The sequence below is a fragment of the Rousettus aegyptiacus genome, unplaced genomic scaffold (genome assembly GCF_014176215.1).
Source record: "Rousettus aegyptiacus isolate mRouAeg1 unplaced genomic scaffold, mRouAeg1.p scaffold_m13_p_6, whole genome shotgun sequence".
Lineage (NCBI taxonomy): Eukaryota > Metazoa > Chordata > Mammalia > Chiroptera > Pteropodidae > Rousettus > Rousettus aegyptiacus.
In genome coordinates, this window is record NW_023416309.1 from 29,001,694 (window position 1) to 29,028,911 (window position 27,218).

Here is a 27,218-nt window from a genome sequence, read left to right on the forward strand (position 1 = left end):
AGTGAATATCTCTGCAAATACTCATATTCCTTAAAAATTAATGACTTAATACCTAAAACTCACATTTAGATTTTAATTTCAAAATATTTTTAAATGATCATTTTAAATATTTAATACATTTTCTATTTTTAGGTTTTATAGACATAAAATTAATACAGTGAAATATGCTGCTATGCAAATAATTTTCAATATTTAGTAGGAAAACAAAATACATTAAAAAGTTTTGACTTATTTTTTGAAATATAATTTATTATAGCATATTTATTCAATGTTTTAATATTTTAATAAAGTTTATATATTAGGGATTTAATGCTGTGTAACAAATTATCCCCAAACTTAATGGCTTGAAATAAGAATAAATATTTATTATCATACAGTTTCTGTGAGTCAGGAATCAGGGAGTAGCTTAGCTGGGAAGTTCTGTCTTGGAGCCTCTCATCAAGAAGTCATATAAGGCTGCATTCATCTGAAGTCTGACTAGAACTGTGAATCCAGTTTCTAGGCAGCTCACTCACATAGTTGGCAAGTTGATATTAGTTGTTGCCAAGAGGTCTCCCTTCCTCCCCGTGCGAGCATCTCAAAAATTGCCTGAGTGTCCTCACAACATGGTGACTGGCTTCCCACAAAAGCAAGTAATTCCAGAGTAAGTCAGAGGCTACAAGGTCTTTATGACCCAGACACAGGTCACACACCAGTTACTTTCACAGTATTCTATTGGTCACATGAGCAGCAATAATTCAGTGTGAGGCAGAATTACAAAGTGATACTAGGAGGTGAGGATCATTGGAAGCCACCTTAGAGGCTGGTTGCTACAGTCCGACCTCTGGTCCCCAATGATTCGTATTGCTCCCATGTGCAAAAATGTACTCACCCAAATCTCCTAAATGTCTCACTCACCCCATTTACAGCATCAGCTCAAAACCCCCAGAATCTCATTACCTAAATCAGATCCAAGTGTAGATAAAACATCTCAAACATAAATCCTCAAGTATAACTCTTTGAGTGTAGTTTTAAATCTGAAGCTATATGAATTAAAAAGAAAACTTATGCACCCTTTTCTACTTCCCCAATGCACATATTCACTGGTCCATAATAGGATATAGTGCCTTAATTAGAATTAAAGGCCTGGAATTAATTCTCTGTAGCTTTTGCTTTTGCCTTTTGGATTGTTGTTTCTTCCTTATAAATTATCTTGTCTATTCTGTAAAAGACTGCCCATTTTCGAAGTTGAAGAAACGCTTTCTGCTCTCTGCTTGAAGAAATTTGAGGTTACAAAGAACTCTCTATTTTGTGCTGCCTCTGTTATTTTCAAGCCAAGTTGTAATTTTTGGTCAATATAATCTTCTTAAAAATTTTGTGGGTCTCTGATGAATCCCATTGGAGTTCATTCCAGGAGAAAAAAGTGATACCCACAAATCTCTGACATAAGTTCTCAACCTGTTGAGACTGCTGAGGAACACCCTTAAGTGGATCAGGAACCCCATGTCTGACTGGATAGTTCTCTGAGGGACTATTTTAAATATTTCTGAGGTTATAACAAAAGATTTCACAGCCATAATTTTAGCTCTGTATTTATATCATATTTTCCTGAGAGTGCCCTGAATTTGATTTTTGCCTGAAAGCCATTTCTAATTTTAGTATCGTTTGACATCTGGAGAAGCTAAGAATTATTTAAACTAGCAAATCCTGGTTCATTTATGTTTGATATTCCTTGATTTAACTAATTTATCACACATCACGTTTTTCATGAGCAGCAAGATAGCAAGTTGCACCTTCAAAACTTTGCCTTGAAAATGACTCTTTAGCTAAATTATCCACATTTTCTGCTTTCCATGTCACTGCAGGGGGCGATATTGTTAAACTTTCTGACACTAGATAACAAAGGTCCCCTTTCCTTTAGTTTCCAATTTTTCCATTTTTCCTCACTTTTAAATCTTCATTGGCATTCTCCTCAAAGGCCAGCAGACCCCTGCTAGCAGTGTCCTCAAAGCCTCAAAATTCTTCCAGTTCCTGACCAACTCCTAATCCATTTTTTTCTGCACATTTTAGGGTTTGTTATGGAAGCACCAAAATTCCAGGAACTAAAATATGTATTAATTATTCAATGCTGTATAACAAACTACCCCCCAAACTTACTGGTTTAAAACAATTTCTTGTTTTAAACATTTACTGCCTTAGAGTTTCTATGGATCTGGTGTCCCAGAGTGACGTGGATGGGAAGTTTTGTCTTGGGGTTACTCATGAGGTTGCAGTTAAGATATCAGCTGGGGCAAGAGGATCCCATTCCACAGTAGCTCTATTTACATGGTTATCAAGTTGGTACCAATTATTGGCAGGAAGCCTGGCTACCTCTTTATAGTCTAGTTGAGAGTCCTCATACATGATATATCTTACCACAAAGTGAACAAGGCCATGGAGAGCAAGATGGAACTCTTATAGCCTAGCATCAGATATTACACAATGTCACCTCTACAGTATTTTATTGATCACAGGCCACCCATGATTGAGTGTGGAAAAGGACTTTAAAAGAATGTGAATGCCAGCAGGTATTCTGGAGGCCATTTTGGAATCTAGCTATCAGAATGTACTGTGGTACATATATTTTACTTAGCATTTTAGTCTTTGAGAACAAGGGTCATGTTTTATATCCCTCTCTATTTTAACAGTTCACTCAATAGTAGGTACCCAAGATATATTTGTGACTACTGCTGATTTCGGCTGGATATCAATTTTTAATTTTGGTTCTTGAGTTTACTTATTATTTGAATAGGATTTTGTTGCATGTTCTCAACTATTTAACACAATGAAAACTTGCTTAAATAACCCTCCATGTGAATATTTTTAAATGGACTATCTTCCTGTGACAGCTTCTCCATTAACCAATCCTTTGCCCAATCTCCATAACTCCTTTCCATGAACCAAAGTAGCAAATGAGATCAGGGCTACAGATAGATATAGACAAGTGACCTGAGAAAGACTTATAATTTCTCCTCCTTTTTGATGCAATGTGAGAAATAAGCAGGAATGATAGAAGACAAGTGCGTTAACTGGGAATTATACATATTTTTGGAAAACTTGCTCTCAGAGGTATATCTGCTCTACTACTTCATGTTTAACGGCAACAACAACTACTTTTAAATGTTCTTTCTTAAATACTGATAGGGCCACCTTACCAAGTTCCTCTTGTGACTCAATTCATTCATTCAAGAAACACTGGATGCCTACTAGTGTTAGGGACTGGAAATAAAACCAAAAACTTCAGTGTCATGGTGGGTGGGTGAGGGGGCTTCTACCTCAGAATGAAGAGGAAGGAATTATTCAAATCTCTACAGGAGTGTTCGCTTTAAGTCGATTTTACCGTCTTAGAGTGGTCTCAGTATAAACCTTGCTTCCAATGACTGAAAAATAATCAGTTTAAAATGGAAGATCATCAAACATTTTGTAAACGGTATTAGAAAGAAATGCTACATGTGCCTCCTCAGCTTATTGAGGATATTTGAAAATCTACGCAAATTTAACCTTGATTCCTGCCTTAGCCACCACCACCCCACTCCTGCCAGCCTTCAACTGTCTCTCCTAGTCTTCCTTCATCTTAGTAAATGGAATCACCATTCACCAAATCAAACTGAACCATAAAGTTTTCCCTGCTTCTTCTCTTTAGCTCAATCTCATATTTACCCATCAACAGATGTAGTCAATTCTTCTTTAAAATATATTTGCAAACCAATCATTTCTCACATCTTCCACTGCTATTATTCCATTACAAACCACCATCATCTCTGACTTGGAAGATTGCAATAGTTTCTTAATTGCTCTGTCTGCTCCATTCTAGAATCTTCTGCTTTGTCCTATACAAAAGGTCAAAGTGGCCCTTTAAAATCACAAATAAAAACATGCCATTTTTACTCTCTTAACTGTTCAATTGCCCCAGCATTTACAATAAAATTAAAAATTCCATGATGGTCTAACAGGTCTTATATGACTTGACCTATGGCCCCTTTTCCCGCCTCTTTTACTATAATTTGTGCTGCTGGCTGACTGTACTCCAGCCCTTTTGGCTTCCTGGTGGTCCTCAAATATGCCAAGAACACTCTCATCTCTGGGCTGCCATACATGCTGTTTCTGTGCCCTCAAAGGATGCTGCTCCTTGCATACATTCTGGTCTCTACTCAAGTGTCACTTCCTCTGCAAGGTGATCCCCGAACCCCTAAGACTCATCTCCACCTGGCATCGCATGACAGAAGAGACACTTGAGTAAGAACGGCTGGGAATTTGGCAAGTGAACAAGGGAAGAAGCGCATTCTAAGAAGGGGGTAGGTGAGCATGTAATGTAAAAGAATGAGGTTCTCAATGTCCACAGAACTCAAAGCAGTTAATTAAAACTTTGTGTGATAGTGGGAATGAAAACAGTACTTTGGTACCAGGTCACAGAGGACCTTATATACCATACAGAGAAGCTGGGTTTGCTCCCAATGAGTAAAACCAATTGCCCTTGAAAAGCTAATTGATTAAAATGAGTTAATACTTCTTGTAACCCAGAAATTGGTCTTAACTATGTCTCCCCTATTTTCTCAAGGGTTAATCTTCAAAGAGGGAGACATAATTTAATCAGGTGCCTTCATAAAAGAGGCTGTTCCCATAAGTCATTTGTATAGTATCTCTGCACTCACTGAGTTTATGCCCATATCTGCTTTAGGAGATGTGTATAAGAGTATTAGTTAATAACTGATATGACCAATTCCAATGTTATGGAATTATTTTATAAGATTTAGGCTCATTTTTGTGATTATAATACACAAGACAGGAAATCAGTATAATTTTGCTCGATCAATATTTGATACCTAGTATCAGATAGATAATACTGAGGTACTGGGAGGAAGAAGAGTCTCAAAAATGGATAATATGTGGTCCCTGCAGTGATGAAAAATAGTTTAAATGACCAGATATAAGATAATCACAAAAAAGTGAAAGAGAGAAAAGGTATAAATAAAATACATGTAGCACTCAGAGTGGGAGCACAACAGTTTGTGGATGATGTCTGCCTTCAGGAAACACTGAAAAACACTTAGAAAATAATTGGCCCAGCAATGGGGCTGGACAGCACTGGGGACCACACCCTTGAAGACCCTGAACACTAGTCTTGGCCCTCTGGATTTTGTTCTGCAGTGTTGAGGAACCAATGTTACTTTTTTATCTGATTACTGGAAGGGATCCCAGAAAAATGGAGTTTGTTTTGCTTATTTGTTTACAAAAACATGTGATTTGAGAAATATGACCTAAAAATGACCTTCCAACTTTTAGCCTTTCTTACTCTCCAAAGGAATTAACTAAATTTATTAAATTCCTATTTAGAAAAGTAAATGAGAAATGTATGATTTTCTCATCCTTCCTTTCTTTTATAGTATTTTAAGACATATAGAATAGTTTGCTCTTGGAGGATAATCATAAATATGCCCACTATTTCACAGCAAAGAGGGTCAGAAGTAGCAATTTCTTTGGCTCTCAGTATTAACATATAAATTAACAAAAAGATAACAAATAAAAAGGTGAGTATTTTTTAGCCAATTCTTGGTTATTCAACACTTTGTTAGCTAGTTAGGGGCAAAGTTAGATTCCTCCCAGCTTCATTTCCTTATCTTTAACAGGTCACTTGAGGCACTATGCTGTTGTTAGTAGGCAGGGGAAAAAATCAGTCAGTTTATTGGGGGAGAATAAGTGAATATGTAAAGTAAGATGTTGGTATTATATGTTACTAATATTCATTTCCTACCTCAACGAATGCCTGGTCCTACTCTACATTATCAGTCAAGGCATTTTAAACTCATAGGATTATTGAATGCTTATGCAGGCAGTTTGTATTCTTAAAAAAATCATAGCATAATCACATTTTCTAATTGGCTAAATCATTGTCATTCTTTTCAGTTAATTTCCTTCTTTTATTCTCCCATGACTTTTCCAATTCTCATAAGCTTATAAATGTGTTGCACATGGCTAATTAAAGCCTCCACACTAAAAATCTATTCACACAAACATGTAAATGTTTGATGAGTCACTTTACCTCTAGTGTAAACACAGACAGGAAGTGTTTCTTATAGAAAAGTTCACCATGAAAACAAAGAAGCCCCATACAGGGACATGCTTCTTGATTTTCCTTTCCTTTTTTTTTTTTTTATTTCATTTTTAGATAGATGAGCTATCATTTTCCTTTTACGTGTAGCTTCTCTAACTCCTGTTAAATTTTATTGTGACTGAACATAGACAGGTGCTATCTCTTATACTTTTCTCAGGAGGCTGTTGGGAAATAGAATTATTATATTACACTATATTTTGGTTAAAAAGCTTAGTTTAACATATAATGATGATATGACTCATAAAGAACAATTGCATTTCATGGGAGGATTCTGAAAATGAGAATGGCCTCTTTACTCATCAAATACTTCATCTTGGCAAAGCATCCTAATACCTATATATATATTTTTTAAGAATCCAGAGTGATCACCTATTTTTGCAAAAAAAATAAAATAAAATAATATATATATATGTATGTATATGTATACGAGTAATGAAGGTAGACAAAAAATCCAGGAATAAATGAAATCCAAAATTGTTTGGAAATTTATTTCTATTTAAGTTAAGAACACTGACTCAACTGACAAAACACAAAATTTTGTATTGCAACTACTCACACAAGTGAATATCTTGTGCTCAGTCAAAAAGGAATTGGAACAGACTATGGCATAAGTTTAAAAAGAAAATATAACAACCAGAAGCCTGAAAAACATGTAATTATTCCTGCCTGTCTGTCCTCTTGTCATTTTTTAAAAAATTAGAATTACTTGAATTACTTGGATTTGGTATTTCTACATGGCCTTGTGCTTCTACGCCCAGTGAAAGAGCTGACCCTCTGATGGGTGCCAGCTGTTAAGAATCCCTAGTTCTTCCTGTTTACATGAAAAACAACTAATTTTTCTAAACTGTGCATTTCCTAAGGGAAGCTAGTGAAATGAGAGGCACAACAGATTTCATTCTTCATGCAAATTATAAGTCAAAGATAAAGAAAAGGGCCAACAACATGGTCATTATTAAAATATCTTTTGTGATGATGTCTATATAGTAGTTATTAACAAGGCAGAAAGGTCTGGTTTACCTTTCAGGTAGTACATTTGCATCAGTTGCATGAAGCCACTAATGAAACTTGTTTCTGCTTTTTCCTATCTGGTATAACAGCATATTTGTTAACCCATCATATGTTGTTTAATCCTTGGCATTTGAGTAATTAATTGTAAACCTAGATAAATACTTGCTTGTTTCTATTAAACCATGCTGAATAATTAAATCTTTCTACATATCTTGTAGGATTAGGGTCAAAATAAAGTGTATTAAAATATAAAAAATCAGAGTGATGTGATCTGCTATAGATCCTAGGCTACGAAGTTCATTGGATGCTAACCTCCTAACCGAGAGACCGTGGAGATTGTGTGTGTGTGTGTGTGTGTGTGTGTGTGTGTGTGTGCGCGCGCGCGCGCACGCACACACGCACACACACACACACACACATATTTTAACCTAGCAAATCTCTCAAGAGAACTCTAGCTTCTCCCAGGATAAGTATTAATTCCTCCCCAATTAAAAATAAATACGACGCAAGGAAGTAGGATAAACTCGCTCCCCAGTAGGCTTACGATTCAGAGGTGGAGGGAGACAAGGTCAGAATAGCCTTGGGTACTATTTTGGAAGAAAGGGAAACAGAGCCTACATAACCTCCCTTCCATGACCTGTGGTTTGAGAAACACAGCTCTGAACAGTTCCCACACAACAGCTGTTTTTCTGCATCACCATAGCTGAGGACAGGAAGTGGAATGGCACATAGAATGCAATTTATAGGATCTGTTCATTTAGAAAGTGAAACAGGATCTCCAGGCTATTAAATTCACTTTGGTGCAGCATCTGAAGTCACTTGTTAAAAGGAATTGTCTGCCTAGGAAACGAAAGCTTTCATTTGTGACAAACTGAAAAGTTTTTAAAAGTATTATATAAATACTTACATATTTGCTGGGTAAATAAAACTATTTTGAAACTTTAGACACCTTTTGATTCATTTAATTATTATAACAGGGTTGTGAAGTGATCTGAATAATATAATCACATAAAAGCCAAAGGCTCGATTCTCTTTATGAACCATGAAAAAAGGGCATCAGAAATGTATCTAATTCCAAGCACATTTGGAATAGAAATAAAAGCCTATGAGGTGCTCTACAGGTCTACATCTAATTCTGGGACTAAACTAATGTTGACAGTTGAAGATGAGAAAATAAATAATTTCATTAAACAAAAATTTTCCAATTTGGATGTTCCAATCTATGACTACCAAATTAAAATTTTTATAGTGAAATACTTTCTCTCCCAGTGTAATTTGGCTTTGAGGATCTTGCAAAATACATGTGAAATGGTAGCATCATTATTTTCCCAGCATTCTGTTAGCGGTCTGTTAGTTTCCCAAAGGATCCCAAGCCCAGGAACCTGTCTGCTAATGGCTCCCACAGATTCTGAGTCTCACTGCCGTTTGTGTCTCATGCATAAGTCCTATAAGTGGGATGAAAGTCAAGCTTCTATTGTGAGCCTAGCAAATTCATATTAGAAAAAGGTTTAAGAAGGTATATTCAAGAATGTTGAAGAGAACTGCTTATGCTTCCAAGTCAATAGCTCTTTTACATTCTTGGAAGCTGTTTGAAGACTGTCCAAAGTCAGCTAGCTTTCTTTTGTCTCTAGTTAGGTGAGATCAGAGAAAAACTCAGGGTCTCAGGCATTACAGTTTGCTTGTTTCGGATGCCGTTGGCTTCCCCTCCTTAGCCCCTTCGTGTTTCTTAAACAATTCTATGAGGATAGGTCAATTCTTCAAATTGCCACTAGAGGACACAAAAGTACAAGGTTTGTTTGAAAGTTGAGCCTTCTGCAGTTCTGCAATTCTTTTTGTAAGTGCCAGGTGGTTACTAAACTAATTGCAGGATCACTTCATAAATAATATATGTGTGTGTCTAACCACTATGCTATATATCTAAAACCAATATAAAATAATATTTAAAATCAATACTAATTGAAAAACAGATATTCAATTAGATATATTTTAGCTTTTAGATCTTAAACTATTCAATATTTACTCTGTAATCTGCTTTTTTTTTTGTTACTGATATTCTGAATTAGATAGGAACCAAAACTTACATTTCTGTTTACCCCAACTTTTGTAAAAATGTATTTTAATATATTCTTTAATTTCTATAACCTATGTTTTCTATTTTAAGGTTATCCATTTAAATTATTTTAAATTTTTATGAGATTATTTTTCTCTGAAAAATACATGACTTTATGACTATGACCAATATTTTCAGTCATTTCCCACAGTGAAAAGAGAAAATCTTTATGTAATTTAATAAAGTATACTGACCTGAGTGCACAAAAGCAAATAGTTTTAATTTCTTGCCTCTTTTGCAATCTAAATACCTGTGTACCCTGCTTTCCAAGATAGTTTGCTCCTGGCAAGTGAGCTTCAAAATAAAACTTTGCATTTAGAGTAATACATTTCTTGAAAATGGCATCATCGTATTGGCAATGTGTTAGCATAAATTTCTGTTAATATATTAACATAAAAATCATACCAAATAAATGCTGGAATTCTTACAGAATATATAACTAATAAATATAACAATATTCAAAATGACTCACAAATTATAAAGATTATTCTGCTTTCATAGCACAAACTCCTCCCTCAGTGAAAGTCCTCCCAATCAGTAAGTTGTTCCACATCTTCTTTTTACTGTCTTTAGAATTAACTTTCTAAAATACATGATCATGCTAGTTGTTTTATCCACCGCATAAGGCTAGGTGTTTTATCCACCGCATTAGCAGAAAGTTCAAATTCTTTTCTGAGCATTAAAGGACCTTTGCAGTGTGACCTCTTTCTGGCCTCTTTCTTTATGGCCTGTCTATTCAAACTTCATGCTCTAGTCCCATAGGGTTGTGTAAAGATCTCTAAATGCTCTCTTCCCATACCTATAGCTAGAATTTTTATAGCAAGTAAAAATAATTTTGGACACTTGTTGTATTCATTGCATGAGTAGCCATCGTACAGTGTTTTACATACATACTCATTTGATCCTACCTGAAATTCTGAGGGGTGTGTATGTGAATTTTATCTTACAAATGAAGAAACTGAGTGTTAGAAAAGGGCAGTGACTCCTCAGAAGTCACTCTCTATATATTTCAAAGCCCATGGATTGAAATTACTGTGCATAATGTTTACCATTTGCACACTTTCATGCTGCTATGAATTTTTCTCTAAATGAGAACAGTGAGAGTTGTATATCCAAGGGACATCCTTAGGAACACATCTTAAATCTTATTACTTTCTTTCCTTTCTTCCCAGAACTGTTACCTCCTCTATGCTCCTGTTGTGTTTTGGGATTCTCATATGTGGGTCATTTGTGTATTCATGCACATATGCAGAGGGTGGGGCTTCTAGCAGTTAGAAGAGCTGTGTTATGTATCTTAGTGTCTTCATCACCCAACAGAATGGCCAGCACATCTAAGGGGCTCTGTAAACAAGAACTATCCCATCTGTTAATCGGACTTTGAGAAAATGAGGTGTATTCATCTTAGGTACCCATCAAATTCAATCCATGATTATCTCCTAAAGTAAAGTATTTTCTTTTTAAAAACATAAATTTAGTTTCTAAAAAGCTATTTCTTGTGAATGTCCTAAATACATTTTTTTTCTTTAAACATTTTTGGACAGCGTTATTTGTAAACATTGAGAGTTTGAATGTGCGTATGTTTACTACTACTTATAAATTATTTAATTATAACAGAGTCATTTACATAGAGGTAAGAACACAGAGTGAATTCCAAAAGACAACTATGTAAAAGATTTGTCCCTGCTCTGTAGATGGCGTGCTCTTCTGCAGTGACCATTGCCCTTTCTTCAGTCTCTCTCACTGCTAAGTCAGTGTTCTGTCCCCATTCCTGGAATGAGTGCGACATTTCCGGAAACGAGATGTCACTAAGCTGCTTGCATGACCCCACCTGTCCACATTCCACAGCTGCTACAAGTCCAAGGGGAAAGTCGGCTTTCCCTTTCTCATGAGCCACAAAGTATATCGTATGCCCATCTCTGAATTTGCTCTAAAGATTTTATAAAATGCATTGCTGCTATATTAAAATGGTCTCTTCCTTATGTAAGGCTTCAGACTTTTTTGCTTGAGTTCCACTAAAAAGCAGCTAAGATTTGTGCACATTGTGTGTTTTTGAAAAGTTAGTGTTGCAAATGCTTAAGTTCTGGTGAACAGTATTAAAAAAAAAAACAGAACTATTTACTAAACAGCAGAATGAGATGAGACATCTGCTAATTTGCTGTTTCTGCTGCATTCATCTCATTAAGCCATTACACGTCCACAGATTTTGCTCCCTTCTCAAAATAGACAACTACTACAAAGAAAGAATTAAACTCACCTGAGGGAGAGGACTAATATTCCATTCCTTTGTGTCTTATGTAGTACCCGATTCACAACAGTTGTTTAGCTACTTGAAAATTCATTTGTTTTCAATGCAAAAGTTTATTACTTGTGTGTGAAATTTCATGTATACAGTGGCTGTCAGGGCTAATGAGATAAAGTAGTTTCAGAGTATATGAACTTTCCTATCTATATCTAACTTGCTCTTATTATGACAAAACTCACCATAGAGGCATTTTAAAAACTGTATTTAATTTTCATGCAGGGTTTCAACTGAAGGTAAACTTGATTATTTATTTATTTATTTATTAGAAAAAGCTACAGTCCCTTTAAGACTGTTTGTATCAGAAGCCAAATTAAAATTTGATTTCACACTAAAATCCACTTATAATAAAACATCTTCCTCTCACTTGCTCTCTCAGCTTCTATGTCATGAATGGAGAGGAAGAAAAGCTAGACTGGTTGAGCAGAAAGTGCATATACCTTTTAATTCTCCAGCACAGGACAGGGAAAAAAATACATATAGAAATATAAGATTTATAGAGATCCTGTCAATATTTTCTGTTTTTTAGATAAAGAAACTGCATCAAGAGAAGTTAAATCACCACAGATCACACAGTTGTTGGCAGGTAGGTCACACCACTGCATTCATCTCTCTCAATTTCCAAATTAATGTTCATGATCCCCATACTAATTAACTAACAAATTACACCTGGGTGTTTTTGTTTGTTTGTTTGTTTACCTTAACAAGACAGACATGTGCGATGTTTGGTTTTTACTAATTCATTTCAAGAGTTTCAATGGCTATCTTTCTCATCTTTAGTAAAGATTATTCAGTAGGAACTTGTTCTCTCTTTCTGAATTAACCATATATTATGAAAGTCTAGTGGTAAAAATTTCTAAGTGGATCCATAATCTTTAAATGAAAATTAACAAACAAGTGAGGGTTAAGCCTCCAACAAAGCCTCTATTTAGACAGCTGGTGAAAAATACAGAGATCTGAAGTATGGAGGGGATAGATAGGTATGTGAGGTTGGTTGGTCTTTAGATTACAAAGGCTTAATCTCTTTAAAAACAGAAATACTTTCCTTTAAATAATATTGAAAACTTTTCTTAAGATATATCTGTATACTTCCTGGTCTTAGGAAGCATACTGAATAAAACAGAATCTCCCATGTACCAATGACCTTGCAGTTTCTCAGGTACCCATGAATTCCTATGAGAACTGCTGTCCAAACAGCAAGTAGAAGAAAACATGACACATGTATGCTGATCCCAAGACACAATCTGCAAACTTAAAAAAAAAAAAAAAAATCCAAAACTAGAATTTCCAATAATTGATTTTGGTGATAGTTTCTTCTTTCTCCTTAATAAAGTATAGCAGGAAAAATAAATCTAATTAGAGTATCGGTTTTTAGAACACTAACTGGCACATATCCAATAAATGTTTATTGAATAACTGATGGTGCCAGTTAGACATCTATTGTATATGATGAATGCTTTGATAAAAAAAGAAGATTAAAACTTAAACCTGGAGGAAAGTAAGATATTGACTTGTTGATAAATATATTTTGATATATACTTTTACATAACAATTAATGCAAATATGTACAAACTCCTTAAAAGCAATTACCAAGGTTCTTGATCCTCTATTACTTGTACAGGCCTAACTCAGAAGGTGCTTGATACCTGTTTGCTGAACAAACAGAAGAATGAATGAGCCCACTAATTGACCATCCAAATTTAGCGTCCACTGGATTTAAATGGATGTATCAGAATTCAGGTAAAATCAATACATAACTCTGAGGTTTCATTTTTTTTTGATTCATTTAGTAAGTATTTATTGAAGTCTACTATTTGCATAGAGTAGGAAGAGGCCAGCCTCTCTCTCCTGGAGGTTATATTATAATAGGAATATAGAAAATAACTACTAATAGTCTCTTGTGGAAATTATTATAAAGGAAACAAACACACTTCTATGATTGAGTTGGGTATAAATTTATGAAGAACAATTTTAAAATGAGCAGTCAGGGAAGCCATCACTGAGGAAGTGACATTTAAATTGAAAATCCAATTATAAGAAGAGGAGTAGGGAGCAGGTGTGTGAAAGTCCTGAAGGATTTGGCATGCACAAGGATTTAAAATGAGATCAGAGTGGCTGAGGTAGAAAGAACTCTAGATATGAGGCAGGCAAGAAGAGGCAGGTGGATCATGCAAGGCCTAGGAGGTAAGGCATTTTGACTTATTCTAACTGGAATCTATTTTAATTAGAGGGGTGACGATGATGATGACGATGATGATGACAACAACAACTAACATTTAATAAGCACCAGTTCATTACGTAGGCATTGTATTATAAGCATCATATTAAATGTTTTAACATAATTAATCATTTAATCTTCACATCAAACCACAGAACCATGGATAATTCATCTCTCTGTTTACAGAAAAGAAAACTAAGTCTTAAAGTTTTTAGTTAACTTGCTGACAATTGCAGCTCTTACAGCAAGTTGTCAAATAACGTTTGTTACAATGTTCTGATTTAACATTGATGAGATGCTGTAGGATCTCAACTTGTTTACATTCGTTTATGGTAAAATTGGTTTTGTCATACATCATAGAACCTACTGATGACATTAAGTGAGGACCTCCTGGTATATGTGACATCACTGAATTTCTGACTTGTAAAAGGTTACTCAAGATGTTTTGCTGGAAATGAATTGTTGAGGAGAGAGGATGGGGAAGTCAATTGAGAATTCATGTGGTTTAGGTGAGAGAGTGTTGGCATGAACAGCTGGTGGCAAGGAGGCAGAGGATTCTAGAAAGAACAGAGATATATACATTTGCTGATGAATTTGAGGTGGAGGATGAAGGAGAGAAGACTGGATAGAGCTGCCACTTAATAATATAGTAAAGAGTAAAGGAACAGCAGGTTTGAAGCAGCCTGGGACTGTTATTTGTGTGGCCAGTGAGCTAATAATGGTGCTCATGTTTGTAAAAAGTTCAAAAAATTGAAAGAAGAATAATATTTGTTTCATATGCACCATATGTAAAATTCAAGTTTCAGGTTCCATAAATAAAGTTTTGTTGGTACACAGGCATTCTCGTGTCTTTATGTATTGTCTGTGCCTGCTTTTGTGTGACAACCTGGCAGACTTGAATAGGCTTTCAGGGATAAAAGGATTGACTATCAAGCCCTTTACAGAGAAAGTTGGTGGACCCCTGCTCTATCCCATTTGGTAAGAGAAAATTAATGGCATCTTGTCAGTAAAACTTTTCCTTAATTAATAATTCCCAACCCCCCAAATTTAATATCAGTAAAAAAATAGAATTCAAGCTCTCTCTATACATAATATTTTCTATATCGCTAAAAATTTAAAAAATTTTAAAAGCCACAAACATTTTTAAGTAAACCTTTTTAAGACCTCTAAATAATAAAGGACTCAATAAATGAGGTTAGTGATTTTAGCTGGAATCAGACATTATTTTAATGTACCTCTATATAAATACAAATTATGTATAATTTGTAAATTATAAATATAACACATTAAAAACCAACTGTTAAAAGAGCAAAAATAGCTAGTATTTCTTGATCAAATGGAAAAATTATTGACATTAGAGAAGAAAAAATTTGCCATTTCACTTGTGCCTTAAGGATCATCTTTCTACATTTCCTTCCCCTGAATGGATCCAGTGTTACTTGAGACTCCCAATAGGACACTAATGGTACCTAAATGTCCTAATGTTAGCTCTGAATGGTTGTGAGTTTGCTTCATAGGCAGATTTGGTAATGCTGACTTAAAGGCAAACTCAGCTGTCCAAATATGCAGATCTATGATGCTGAAGGATTTTACGATAAAACAGTTTTCCATAGCATACTTATGTGGTATGATAAACATAGTGCACAGAAAGAATTTATGCTGTTCAGAGTTGCTGCAGACAGAAGAGGTTTTGTTATTGCTTTTAAGTTATGACAGGACCTAAAATCTCACAGTTTATGTGTTTTATAACCCATGGTTCAACTACAAACTAAAGATTCGGAAGCAGTTTTTAAAGGGAACATTTCTTTCTTGTTTTGAGTGCCTTCCATTTGTAACATAAACAAGGAATACTTTCACAAAGTTACTCATGCACATTTTCAGATTAAAACCAAGGCCGTAACAAGATCAAAACTGTGGTTAAGAGATAGTATTTCTAGGGTTAAAAAACAAATGAATTCTGGAGATAGATTCCTTGGGTTCAAATCCTATCTGCTGCTGACTGACAGTGAAGCCTTGGACTCCAGAGCTTTCTGTGAAGTCATTTAATCCCTGCAAGCCTCAAATTTCTCACTAGAAAGTTAGAATAACAATAATAGATACTAATTCAAAAGATTCAATGAAAGAATGTAAATAAAAAGCTTATCTCACAACTTGGTACAAATCAAGTGTTAAATATCAACTAATTATTTTGGAAAGATATACTCACAAATCCAGAGACGCTCTTTCATGATCTAATGGGTTTTACAAGGCTTCTTGGTAAGTATAAGAGAAAGAGTTGGTAACAGTCCTATGGGTAATAATCCCTATGATAAAATTCACCTATTTGTACCAATAAAAATGAAATGACACCATGGGACTTGCTAGGCAAACACAAGATGTGAACAAGAGACTAGAGGAAGGTCCAGCCCTAGCAAAAATACTTTGTTCCTCCTAGGCCTGCCTCCTCCAGGAGGACCCTGGGAACTGGCACTCCCCTATGCATCTAAGATATGTTTTTGTGGAGGGAGGTTTGACTGCAGCAGGACATGGAGTAATTTCAAGGAGGAGGCTCCAGGCTGGGAACTTCAAGAACTGGTAGATATTTTATAATTTCCTTTTGTGGCACTCAGGCAAATCTGGACTATCTATGTACAACAGGGCTAGTTCTAACTCTGCAGATAATTTCTAAAAGAAAATAGTCAATACAAATCCTTGGGAATTTTCTCTGAAATAAATAGAAACATAGTCATCTATGGCCATGCCACCCTGAATGTGCCTGATCTGGTCTGATTTTAGAAGCTAAGCAGGGTTGGGCCTGGTTAGTACTGGGATGGGAGACCACCTAGGAAGACCAGGTGCTGTAGGCTTTAGAAATAAAAAAAAAAAAAAAAAAAAAAAAGAAACAGTTATTCCACAGGTCGTGCTGAGCATGCTCAGTGGCCTTTTGGAACCACTACACTGGAGAACAAATGGTAGGAAATCTGTTTAGGATGTGTAGTAATGATTGTAAGCTTTAATGACAGATTTCTCTGTGTGTGTGTGTTTTTGTTTTGTTTTTGTTTGTTTGTTTTTTGGAGTAAAGTCTAGTAATGTCTAGTGTTTGTTTTGTTTTGTTTTTCTCTAGGAAGAGGTGAAGAAGCGTGAAATTTTCCTCTACCCTTCTACGTTCTTTTGGCTGGTTTAATAAAAAACCTACATGAGATAAATCAATAGGGGAAAATAACCAAATTTAATTACATTTTTAAATTTCGGGGTTTCCTAAGAATATGAGATCCAGGACAAATAAGGCAGTTGAGACTTACATGCTCCCTTGAACTAAGGAGAAAAGGGGATAGGGATAATGATTTGGAATTTCAGAAAGAGAGAAGGCAATTTCACATGGAGATGAAAAGCAAATGTTTAGTAAACAATTTTTTTTCTATGTTTAATAAACAGAGAACACTTTGATCAAATGGGCCTTGCTAGGTTCCTCCTTCTCCATTGTACTTAGTTCATATTAAACTATCCTTATCTATGATGATACCTTCCTTCCTGAAGCAGGTTCTCTATCTAAATTTTTTGAGGCAGTTAGGGGAAGGTCAAGCAATTAAAAAAATTTTTTTTTTATTTTGTCTTTTTTTTTCCTTTTTTCAATATCCCAAAAAAAGTATATTTTGGGAAAAGGTATATCTGCTCCCTCTCTGGGGTAAGGATGAGCTTCATTTTCCTGTGAATCTCAGGTGCACTTATGCAGAGGGCACTCAGTAGGTTACAAAAGGAATGCCTATTTCAAAATGGTAGGTTGGGAGTAGAAGAAGACATTTGAAAACGTTATACAATATGCTTGCTGCTCTTTGCATTGATGCAAGGAAGTAAAAGATTAGGAGTAGGATAGATATAGAGTTAGAAGAAAAAGAAAGAGAGCAAAGATGGGTGAATTCTAATATTATTCCTCATCAAATGTCACGTAGGGCATTTCCAGAGTAGTATCCTCTGCTGCCTGAAAAGGAAAAGAGGCCATAATATGCTGTGCTAACTCAACCAGTTAACTTCTCTGTGGTAGGCTGAAAAACGATCCCCCAAAAGTATCAGGTCTTAATCCCTAAACCTGTAATTGTTACCTTACTGTGAAAAAGGGTCTTCACAATTGTGATTTAAATTAAGGACCTTGTGATGGGGGTGGGGTATATCCTGGATTATCTTGGTGGACCCTAAATGCCAACACAAATATTCTTCTAAGAGGGAGGCAGAGTGAGCTTTCATACACATGTGAGAGGTCAGTGTGAAAACGGAGGCAAGATTAGAGTGATGTGGCCATAAACCAAGGAATGCCAGTAACTCTCAGAATCTGGAAGAGGCAAGGAGTAGATTCTCCACTAGAACTTCTAGAGGGAGTGGGACAATGATTCTGATTTTGGACTTCTAGGCTCGAGAATTGTAAGAGAATAATTTCTTCTGTTTTAAGACAGCCAGTGTGTAATAATTTGTTACATCAACCATAGAATACTAATATAACATCATTACTATTTTTATTATCTTATAAGTATTATATATATTTTTTAGTTCTATGTGGTTACTGTTTCTTCCTTCCTGAACTTATTTGCAGACATTACAAAATTATAATTTTTCTTTCTGTTCCATTAGATTACACTGTGTGTGCCGCTGTAAACACAATTTCCTTGGCTCATTTTCAGGATGCCAAGTCATAAAAACAATGTATATCAGTCACCGATGAAGTTCTCAAATTATTTCTTTTCACAAAACAAATATTTATCAAACTGCATACCAATTAAGTCAAGTAATTATACCCTTAAGAGATGCAGTTTTTAAATTTATTATCTCAAAACTGTATACTACAGATGTTCAAGTTTTACTGTGTATTTATCTGGAAAATGATAAAGTAGCTGAGTCACACAGACAAAATACAATAAACTATTTGAATATTTATAACATTGTGTTTGTCTCTTACTATCAGAGTTATGTGAATAGAATCAAACTCAAAGATTAACTGATATGAGTGATGAAATGTGTTCTCCCAATGAGCAAAAAGCAGCCCTGAGACATTCACGTGTGCACCATATTGTAAATCAATTCCTTCACTGCTCTTAATCACACCCCATGACCAGAAAAGGTACATTAAGCATCACAGAGTACTTGCCACTAGCATGGAAAAGTTTTTGTACTGGTTCGATATTTCATCTGTGAGTATAATAATATTCCAAAGCCATATTTCATAAATCTCCATGAAGTCTAGTTTTAAAATGACTTAAGTTCCTATCTCTAGAACAACTAAAAGTTTCCTCCTCTGTAAAATGAAGGAGTTGGAGATCACTCTCCCTCCTCTAAAGTTCTGTGACGATAAGATATGGACATATAGTGTGACTATCTTGCTATCTGGGAACTAAGTCGAAGTTTTCAAATGGACTGACCACGTGTGCTGTGACTTAGCAAGGAATGTAGCCAAAATAAACATCTGAGTATGGATAGTTCAAGCGCAGGATTGTGACTAGTACCAAGAATAAAGATTTTTACTGTCGTCTTCTCATATATAAATATTTCTCTTCTGTTAATTTTATTCAGTCTATATCAAAATATGCTTTGAAACAATGAGTAATAGATTCACTGTTATAATCTTGTCCTCAGTTGACATGTTTACTTATTTACTAGCCTATAGTGAATCCCAATATGAGCTCATCTCTCTGGATGGAATGTATGCCTCACAAATGAAAAGGAAGGGATCCAATTCTTTCATGTACTTAGAAATTATCCTACAGACCAAGGTTCAGTTTAGAGCTCTGAGAAATATCCATTTAACTCTACTAACTACTTAACTCTACTTAGAAATACACATACACAAACGATCTGAATTTTTATATAAACCTGGAAAGAAAACTTTATATTTAAAAATAATAATGGAATTTCAAAAATTATGTATAATTAACATTTTGAAATTATACAGAAAATTTTAAAGAAAAATATTTAAGATAGTGCTATTAAATTTAAAGCTTTGGGGAATGAATAGCTAAAATGTTTAAGCTCTTCACATATTTCAGCATATTTTTGTACTTCTGAAACAATTTCTAAAAGCTTTTCCAATGAAAGATAACTTGACCAATATTGGGTAGTTTCAATTCCCATGCACGGTTTGTCTCTTAAATTAACAAAAAGCATATTTCTGCTCCAGGGGAGTGACCACTTTATCGGAAAAGAAGCAAGAAGAATTCTGGACCTCCTTTGCTTGTGGGCTTCTCCTGCTGACCAGGTGTTAACCAATTTGTCTTTTTGATCATGCAAGGATTGGAGATGAACTTCAATCTTATGAACTCTTATGAATGCAAATTCTTATGAATGTTGATGGTTTCCTCTATATTCAAATATTTTTTTCTAGCATCTCCATAATTCTGCCTACCCGCCCCTCACCAAAAAATACTTATTTTTTTTCAATTTGTCACCCCATTTATAGAACAGAATTATTTAAATATTAATAGAACTGGGAAATTTATAATTGTCTTGGTAAACTTTACTTTTTAAAATGTTGACATATCAAAAAGCAATTGTATACATCATGTTTATATGTATGTAATCTTCCATTTATGAAACTGATGGCATGACTACCTGGAAAGGGAATTACTTTAAAAGCTAATAAATATTTTAGTCCTTCCTCTACCATCTTCTTCTTCAAAAAAAAAAAAAAAAAGCCAACAAAGCAAAATAAAACAAACAAATTCCAACCTTAAGAAAACCTTTCAACCTGTCTTCCAATATCTGAATTTACAACACTATAAGTGGACCCAGAGATACTGAATTAAACTTATAGAAACTGGTTCCTTGCAGTTGATGAAGTATAAGCAAAATCCTATTTCCTAATCTATGAACTGAAGAATTGTTTCCTGGTGATTATATACCTCTGATTCTCAGACAGCTTTCTTTACAGTGTATATATTAAGTATACTTGCTAGCTAACTGTGTGAGTTGGGGAGGTTACTTAACTTCTCTGTTTCTCAGCTTCCTCATTTATAAAATGAGAAATATATAAGTGTCTTCCTAATAAATTCTTTGAAAACCTGGCACAAGTAAGCCCCTTTACCTCATTTACTAGTACAACTGCTATTATTATTATTATTACCTAAAATGTACACAGATCTAGAGATATAACTTCATTAATGCTATAAAAGGAAATTCTATGACACATGACACTTTATACTATTTAATTACTGTCTATAACATAATTAGTATATAATCACAGTGAATTTATTCAATATGACACTATAACAATTCAAATAAATATTGAAATATTGACTCAATTATATAAAATATTTTAAAAATTCTTTACCCAGTAAAATTTCATCCCTATTATTTATCTCCTACTTCTAACAGAATCCATCTGCCCACAAATTCTCAATATTACCAGCTCTGTTCCTGCTGCAGTACAATGATGCCTTAGCACATTCATATCTAATTTACTTGTTAACTAATACCCTAGAGTTTCTTTAGAGAATTCCCAAATCTCCTGCTTTCATCAAAATAAAATGAATAACTTTCCTTGTTGAATATATGGGTTTCAGATAACTACTCTGCAAACTGGTGAGCTTTATTTTTCTAATTTATGTTTTAATTTATTTCCTCTTTACCTCACTCCATTGTATGCATTTTTTTTCCCTCTCATATGTTTGTAACATCTCCTAGGGAATAACGCCTTTATTTTGAATTATGGATTTGTTGAATGTATCCTTAGGTAATCAAGACATTAATAACAAGATTCAACTATGATCCTTTTAGCATTTTTCTGCATGTTTAATCAACCATAACACATATCACTCATTGAGATAAAATTTTATTTTCTTCAAATTTTTACTTGAACCATAAAAATAATGCAGGTAGATTTTTCCTTGGATATGGCCAATGAATATATATTAACACATAATGTTAACAAATATCTCAGTAACTATTAATTTTTAATTTAAATGATTCCATTATAGTTATGTAATTAATGCAGAAATAAAATTAAAAATCAATAGTTATTCAGATACTCTGTGATTAGAAATCAATAAGAATGAGCTTAGACATGTGAGGTATTACTATAAGTGATCATTAAATTTAATTAAAATTAAAAATTAAAATATTTCAAGAAGTTACAAATAAAATGATAGTGTTTTAAAAATATACTTGTGTACTGGACTCTTCCAGTAACAATTAATCCAGCACAAGTCTTGTTGCACCTATAGAGTAAAAATTAATATAAGGTTGGGAAATTTATATAGAGACTTAGGTCTTCAACTGGTTCCCATTCTGCTACTTAAAAAAAAAAAAATTTCAACTCGCTAAATTATCAAGGCCAATTATTAAGGCTTGCTAAGAACGTTTATTGGTATTTTATGTCTGTTTTTTGTTTGTACCACCCAGTTCTGGTTAATAAATATATAGGATAGGTAGCTGGGCTGAATAGTAATGCCTTTGTTTGACTCTAAGTGCCTTTTACACAAAGTAAATGTAAAATCTCATGAATAAAGTTGAACTAATGAAGAAACAAATGAGCAAACATGAAAAGCAGAGATATTAAACATGCTTCATTTTGAGTTGATTGGATACTATCCATCTTCCACTGTGCATTCATTTTTTTCTTTATGTAAGTGACTTAGGGGTTATGCCAAAATCTCAGTTTACCAAATAACGTGATCTGTCACTATAAAACCATTGAAACATTCATTTTGGTAAAACATTTCTAACATTTACCTTGAGTGTTAAATTTGTACTTTTCCTAAGTTCAATTTGAATCAGATGAGCCCCACAGTAATTCATTAAAGCAAGTGGCACAGTAAGGAAGGTCTCCATAATTATTTCACACTAATTAGTTCAGATAATAAAAGGTTCTGTTTTATTCATTTTGATGCTCATGGCTGTTGGTTTGGGATAGTAAATTCTCTCATGTTTTATTTTAAATGTGCAAATATCAATGCCTGGATATAGTTTCTTTACAGTGCTTTAATACAGTGGTAAAACAACAAGAAAAAAAAGATTTTTTTTCAAATACTTTACCACTGACAGCTCAATTGCTATTTTTTTCTCTTTCTTTCTATGTTGAACTTCATTAGCTAAATGTTTTTCCAGTATTTAGCTTCTTATTGTTAAAGGTTGAGATGTATATTGCACAAATGGAAACCTGACAGAAACAACATTAGCCTGGTTAATTTGTTTTTTAAAACTCCATGTGCTAAATATAAATTTAATTTTCTCTTTACTGCTTAAATAGCTCAAATATTAATTCAAAGGTGCTTTTTAAGTGCTGCATAATCCTAAGTGTTTAATCCTATAATCATTTTTATCTTTGAAAAACAGTCATCATTCCCCTCTTCTATTGTCATAACCAACTATTATGTTTCCATGGAAACCATGGAGAAAGAATGAAATAATAAAACACTTCCATTTTAGGTCTAAGTTGACAGTGTTGTTTTTCATTAGGAGCCTCAATTATTCAGATAGGTAAGAATACAGAGAGAGGTTTCAGATATGATATAGAATAATAGTTGATCTTTTATAACTAAAAACTTATGTTTCTAGTTAAAAGAAGTTAACTTTCTGCTAAAAACTAGTTATTTGGTGGTAAGATTTGGGAAGTTTTTTTTTTCCTTTGTATCTTATTGTATTGTTTGTATTTCATGTTATCATGTAAAATTATAAAATTGAATAAAGAAAAATAAAAGTAATTAAAAAAACTAATTATTTGTTACACTCTTGGTAAATATGTTTTAATCTTTTCTAAATATCACTAAATCCATACAGTTAGGTTTTAAACATACACTTATGATAAAACAATAATTATTTAATGCTTATAAGGGGATTTAGAGAAATCTTATAAAATCTGTTTAGAGCTTTGTCCAAAGTATTCCTACATTTTGTTTCTCTAAAAAAATTATGTTAAAAAGCAACCAATTTTAACTTCAATACAAGTAACTGTATTTAAAGCTATGAAGAGTTCCAGAGGAAATTGGTTACAATGTTTTCTTCTAGAAAGGAAGATTTACATCTTGCTCTGTATATATATTACATTATTTGATTTAAGAACAAATATAGTTGTTAGTTGTTTGAAGAGAAATGCAGTTTCCTGAAACAAAAATCCTAGTTTAAAAAAATGTTAGGGAGTTAAAAGAGGCTTTAAGCAGTTGAGTAAAATGTTCAGATTTTGGTATGTGGCTTTTCCCAGAGAAAACAAACAGGTTTTTGTTTGTTTGTTTGTTTGTTTCTTTTTGCTTTTCCCACAGTAGAAATAACGAACAGTTTCTAGAGTGGCAAATTTTTTCTTTTATATTTCCTCAAAAAAATGGAGAGTTGGGTAAATGACTGATAAAATGGAAATACTTTGTTGCTCCTAGAAAAATTGGTAGCAATTACCCTTAACTGTTGGCGCTTCTTGTTTGCTAAAGAATTATAGTCCAAATTATAGTCCTAACTTTCTGATAGGAAAGATACATGGATAAAATTTTTTTAAAAAAATTATGGCTTATTATGTTTTCTAAAACCCATAGATGAGGAGGTCTTGGTCTCCTTAAAACCTAAAATAAGAAATAAAGTTCTAAGGCAAACTAAGCCTGACATCCAAACAAATACATATTCTTTCTTTTATATAAATATTGACTATTTATATAAATAAATAGGTGGTTGGAAAGCCACTAGCTCAAAAGAGGTGATGGCATTTATTGATATCTTGATTTTTTTTTTTTTAGTTTAAGTGGTATCATAAGCTGAGTTCTCATTCTTGACTTCCTCCTGAAATGATAAAAATTTCCTTTGAAATATGGATATAGATGGGAAATTAGAGTACCTAAAAAGCTTAATGTGAAACTCGTGCTTAAGGAATCATACATCTAGCTCCTAACTTAATATGCTACTCTCTTGGAATAAGGTGGAAATTGTATAAAAGTATGTAGAGAATATGGTGAGATAAATAATATACTTTTAAAAAATTATTCCTTTACATTTTCTACCAAAAAAGGCCTCGAAGCAAAGAGACCCAGTAGCAGTGACCACATTTACTTAGCGCCATTTTGAAATGGCTAAAAGGAATGGGGGTTCCTTGAGAAATGGGTGATTTCAGGTTTAGGGCAGGAGAAGCACATGAAGAACCTAGGACATCTTGCTATTCAGAAAGCCAGGGAGCTCTCGGCAACTAACCATCTGTGTTTAGAGGAAAGAAGGAGCTGGTCTGATACATCTAATGTATAAAAATCCATGAATTCATGACACACACAAAGAGCAAAAAGTAAAATGAAAAGCCATTGTTTCTCACTAAGAAGTAACCAAGGTACTGATAACTTACTCTGAAAACTGGTAATTGATGGGAAAGAATAAAAAGCATTCATCCTGCCTGTAAATAGAATGAGAGTAAATAGGCTGCGAGATTCTTAGTCGATGGTGCAGAGTGTTTTTAGAGAAGCATTACAATGAACAGATATTGAAAGAATGACAGAATTGGATAATGATCATGTTAAAATCCTCATGAGATAGTTGATTCAGGCAATGATCATCATTGGTATTAAGACATTTAACAAAAGGTTGATAGGAAAATTTACAAAGAAAGGATTAGGTTGTCACCTCCTAATCTGTTCCAACTTCAAGTAGCTGAAAGTGAACCAGACACTATTTGCCTTGTATTACAATGGAACACTGAAGTATATTGAACCTTCTATGAATTTTTCTTGTCACAAAAAGTTGAACTTAAATCTAATCAACTCCTTAGGTTTGATGATCTTTTATAAGAAATACAAAAGACAGAGACAAGGTAGATGACACCATTTAGAAACAAGACAATTCTGAAATGGGGGATCCATATTAGGGCATCTGATTCAGATTCTTCAAGAACCTCAAGATTTGTTTTGATCTCATCAAACAATTCAGTCATAAAACAATATTTGAGAACATTGAGGAAAACTGCATAATGACTAGATATTCATTTTATTAGGGACAATAATGATATTGTGGTTATGTAGAAAAGTGTCTTTATTTTTAGAATATAAATATGAAAGAATATATTTAGAAAGAATGATATGATGTTAGTCATCTGTTTAGAATACCTCAGTAAAAAAAATTTGTCACAAGAATTAGATGAAGTGATTGTGGTAAAATATTGATAACTTTTAAATCTGGGTAACGTTTTTAAGAAGAGGAGTTTATTGTACTACCTTCGGATTGGAAATTTGCATAGTAACAAGTATAAAGAAAGTATTTTATTAAAATATGCATATGAAATGATTAGGGATCTAAAATTTTGCACAAAGGTAGAAGACATTTGGTAGCCAGTGAATCCCTGTTCTAAGCATTTACAAATTGTATGACGTTGGAATTAACCCTTCTAGGTTTGTTTCCTTATTTGTAAAATCAGATAAAATAAGAATATTTGCCTCATTATTAGGATTAAATGAAATAATTCATAGAAAGCGTGGCACATAAGTGCTCAAGAAATGTTAGTCATAATTGTCATTATCACTATATTTATAATTATTACAAATATGAGTAAAACAGGATTATCTTATATTCACACAACAATTTAACATTTAATAAAGTACTTTCAAATACACTTGTTTATTTCATTAATAATATATTTTGTTTTAATAGAATACATTTAAATTTTCTAGATTCTATGAGATTTGGTTTGTTTTTGATTACTGAGTCTTAACTTGCTGACATTTATTTTATAAAAGTTATAATAAATTATTAATTTTCAAAGAAGTGGTTAAAGTACTATATATCAATAATGCTTTGTGTTATAGTTTAGAAACATAAGAATTTTTGTTGATCCTCCTGGTCTTCACTATCATTAGTATCCACTTTAGCAAAACTAATTTAGACTATTTGAACTTTCTGATTGCTGAAATTTTTCATGATTAAGGGCTTATTCTATAATTTATAGTAAATCAATACTATTTATATGTCTAATAAATACAGAGGTAAACTTCATTGATAAGGATCTGAGGTGATTATAAGATTATTTAAAAGTTTCAAATTCTTAAGAGATAGATTCAGAATATAAATGAGAATACTCATCATTAGAGACATGACTCTAAAATGCTGACTGCAGTCTCCAAGGGAGAGATGAGTTTATATTTTGCTTTGTTGCATCTTTAAACAGAATCTAAATATTACAACCTGTTCAGGGTCACTCTTTTGAAATGTAGTAAAGGCTTGTGATCAACTAATTTGATAACTGAAAAAGGGAAATAAATCCACTAGAACCTGAGAGGTCTGGGATGAGTGTGTGAAACTCTTGATCGTATTCAGCCTCCCTAGTCACAAATACATACCTACAGGGAAAGTGGGGTATGTGGAGGGGACTAAATAAAAGGAAGTTTTAAACTACATTTAATAATTTGTCAGCAACCGCATCTTCTAACACTAAAAGAGGAAAGAATCCATAGATATTTGTAAACAAATCTACATGAGCTAAATCCTCCCTTGGCTTAAAAATCCTCCCTTGTTTTGAAATTATCCCTATGATTTTCCT

The 27,218-nt window shown here is 33.6% G+C and overlaps 1 protein-coding gene and 1 pseudogene across 4 annotated transcripts in view; one reads left to right on the forward strand and one right to left on the reverse strand.

Moving 5' to 3' along the window:
• PRKG1 (protein kinase cGMP-dependent 1) overlaps positions 1-27,218 on the reverse strand; it is a 1,094,018-nt gene that overhangs the window by 65,298 nt on the left and 1,001,502 nt on the right. The gene's annotated exons all lie outside the window — the stretch shown is intronic.
• LOC118604294 lies at positions 16,493-16,611 on the forward strand (annotated as a pseudogene).